Raw genomic sequence first — 3,470 nt, 5'->3', positions numbered from 1 at the left:
TTCTTTCCCACCCCACCCCACCCACCCCAAATAATACACCAGTAATAGCCCAAAACTACACACATGCTTGGAGAAGGCATTGGCACCCCACTCCAGTACTCTTGCCTGGAAAACCCCATGGACGGAGGAGCCTGGTAGGCTGCAATCCATGGGATTGCTAAGAGTCTGATACGACTGAGCGACTTCACTTTCACTTTTCACTTTCATGCTTTGGAGAAGGAAATGGCAACCCACTCCAATGTTCTTGCCTAGAGAATCCCAGGGACGACGCAGCCTGGTGGGCTGCCATCTATGGGGTCACAGAGAGTCGCACACGACTGAAGTGACTTAGCTTAGCTTACACACGTGCTATGCTGTAAAAATGCAGAGTTAACACCATTGGGAAGAAGGCTATGTGAGTTGTGGAGATGCTCTTTGAAGATCTACAGTATCTCTTGCTCTCCCACATCCTGTTCTACTTTTTGTCCTTCATAGAAGGCCCTTTGCTTTTTTTTTTAAAGCAAAGTTCAGAATGGGTTGCCTTGAAACACTGACCCTCCTTCCCCTCCACCGGATGGGTGTGCAGCTTTGAAGCCCTTGGGCTGCTGTAGGGCACAGAAACTATCCTGGCTCTTCAAAGGACATCTTCTCGAGCCACCTTTATGGTGTCAAGACAAGGAGAACTCCTTCTTTCCCCACTTGAAACCCAGTAAGATGTGACAGGGGCTGGTATTCAAGAAAGTTAATTCTTACCGTCTTTTTAATCATCATCCTCTGAGGGGTAAGAATGCCACGTCGGCCCTTCCTCATAGAAGGATATGACAGCCTGCGGGCACTTGACCTTGCTTCCTTGACAGGGACCAGATCAGCCTCATCAGAGTTCTTCCGTTTCATTAGGAACATGAGTTCTCCACTGGAGTCCATAGCTCCAATAATCCGCTTTGGTTCCAAACCCCGGGCAAAGCCTCGTGGCTTCTCTGACTGTTCTTTCTTTTTCTTTGGTTTGCTCTCCTCCCCCTTATCTTCCGAATCAGAATCAGCTTTGCGCTTGCCTCCCTCTGATTTATCTGTCTCGTGTGCTGTTTTCTGTGACTGCAGAAACTCAGCAATGAGGTCAGGGCAATCCAGGTTCTCTTCTGGATCCCGTGTGTTATCCTCATCTGAGAACCCCTTCCACTTCAGGAGATACTCCACTTTGCCCTTTACCACTCGACGGTCTAGAACTTTTTCCACCACATATTCTTCCTCTTCTTCTAGCACCTCTTCCACTTTCTTCTTGATTTGTTTTTTCCCCATAGTGCTCGCCAGCTTTCTGGTATAAAGGATGATGCTGCTCGGGTCTTGCAGTCGTTAACCCTCCCTACGCTGGTTCAAGTGCCCAGGCTGTCCTGTCTGTCCTCTTCCCAATTTACTATGTTTCCTCTCCAGCCCAATCCCCCAGCTGTGCACCCAGCCCACGTAGCATGGTCTTGGTCTACTCAGGCCGAAGGGCGATGCGCAAATGCTGAATATAGTTTCTTGTGCTATAGTAGGACCTTGTTGTTTGTCCAGACTATATACAATAGTTTGCATCTGCTAACCCCAGACTCCCAATTCATCCCTCCCTCATCCCCCTTGTCTCTCCTCTATGTTTCTGTTTCATAGATAAGTTCATTTGTATCGTATTTTAGAGTCCACATATAAGTGATATCGTATGGTGTTTCTCTGGCTGACTTCCATTACTCAGTATGATAATCTCTAGGTCCATCCATGGGCTGCAAATGGCATTATTTCCTTCTTTTTTATGGCCAAGTAGTATTCCATTGTGTGTATATGTACTGTATCTTCTTTATCCGTTCATGTGTTGGTGGACGCTTAGGTTGTTTAGTCACTTGGGGTTTTATGGCCCCCGGGATTCTGCTCAGCTCAGGGCCGAGAACGACTGCTTTCAGTTCGGCAGGCAAGCTGGGAAAGTTGGCTCACGTGCCGTCATGTGTCGGGGCTGCTGTAAGGAAAAAGGCCTGGTTGGGTTCTGTTCTCCGCAGGGATGCTGGTTTGGAGCAGGGATTCAAGCCGGCAGGCCTTTCCCAGGGCTGAGCCAGGTGGACCGTTAAGGTGAAGGACGAGTGAGTCAGTTACGGCCACACAGCATCGTGACCCGGCCTCTGCTCAGTTCCCAGGAGGAGGAATTAGAAAGTGGTCTTTGGGTTGTTAGTTCTTCAAAATGAGAACATCTCTGGCTAAAAAAGAAGCCCAGTCCTCCTGACACTGGAAGCAGGCCGCCTGTCCCAGGTCTTCAGGAGGGAAGGGACCACAACCTGGTTCATATCCCTGCTCCACACTTAGCAGCTGGGCCCCCTACTCAGTGACTCAGCATCTCTGATTCCCAGCTTCCTGCCCTGCACAGTGGGGACGGAAGCAGTACGTGCCAAGCGAGCTTGTCGTGGGGCTGAAATAACGGCAACATTCTGACAGCCTGACCAGAGTAAATGCTCCGCAAGTGTTAGTGAGTTTTTCATAAATGCTTCATTTAAGTTATAATACTTCATGGTTTCCCAGTCTGGCTGTTACCCAGAAAGTCAGATGTAGAGTTACTATGTGATCCAGCAATGCTGTTTATATACCCAAGAGGAGTGAAGAGTTAGGTTCACACAAAAACTTGCACACAAATGTTCGTAGCAGCAGTATTCACAGCCTCTAGAAAGTGGAAAAAACCGAAATTTCCATCAGCAGATGTATGGATAAGCCAAACATAGTCTGTCCACAGAATGGAATAGGATCTCTTGCCCCTAAAAAGGGACGAAGCACTGACTCTGCCTGCAACGTGGATGAGCCTTGGAAGCATCATGCTCAGGTCAAAAAAAAAGGAGAGGAAATTAATCTCTCAGTCGTGTTGCGCTGTTTGCAACCCATAGACTGTAGCCCGCCAGGCCCCTCTGTCCTTGGAATTCTCCAGGCAAGAGTACTGGAGTGGGTAGCCACTCCCTCCTCCAGTGATCTGCCCAACCCTGGGATTGAACCCGGGTGTCCTGCATGGCAAGGCAGATTCTCTACTGTCTGTGCCACCAGGGAAGCCCAATCCAAACACAAAAGACCGCAGCTTGTGTGATGCTATGTATATGAAATGTCCAAAAGGAAATGCAGAGAGACTGAGAGCAGATCAGTAGTTGCCAGGGGTGGAGGGGTTGGAGGTGATGGCTAAGAATCCAGGGTTTCTTTTAGGAGTGGTGGAATGCTTTAAAAGTCATTGTATTGATGGTTGCATGACTCAATATGCTGAAACCCATGCAACTGTGTGCTTTAGAAGAGTGAATTGTGTGGCCTGCGAGTTATATCCCAGAAGAGCTCCTTAAAAAAGCTATGTTTTCCCCATCAGATGCCCTAAAGCTACTTTTTATTGTTAATGAGGGCAGGGAGGGAAAGAGTGACCTGTGAACGTTTTAATTTTTTCCCGAAAAAGCAAAACAGGTTAGAAACATGAGCTACATACCATCTGCAAGCAAAGGCTCTGC

The 3,470-nt window shown here is 48.2% G+C and overlaps 1 pseudogene; it reads right to left on the bottom strand.

Moving 5' to 3' along the window:
* Positions 1-281: 281 nt before the first annotated feature.
* Positions 282-1,509, bottom strand: LOC113875469 (annotated as a pseudogene).
* Between the last annotated feature and the right edge of the window lie 1,961 nt (positions 1,510-3,470).

This window comes from Bos indicus x Bos taurus, chromosome 18 (genome assembly GCF_003369695.1).
Source record: "Bos indicus x Bos taurus breed Angus x Brahman F1 hybrid chromosome 18, Bos_hybrid_MaternalHap_v2.0, whole genome shotgun sequence".
In the NCBI taxonomy this organism is placed as follows: domain Eukaryota; kingdom Metazoa; phylum Chordata; class Mammalia; order Artiodactyla; family Bovidae; genus Bos; species Bos indicus x Bos taurus.
The sequence above is the reverse complement of the archived record's forward strand: the minus strand, read 5'-3'. Positions and strand labels throughout refer to the sequence as shown.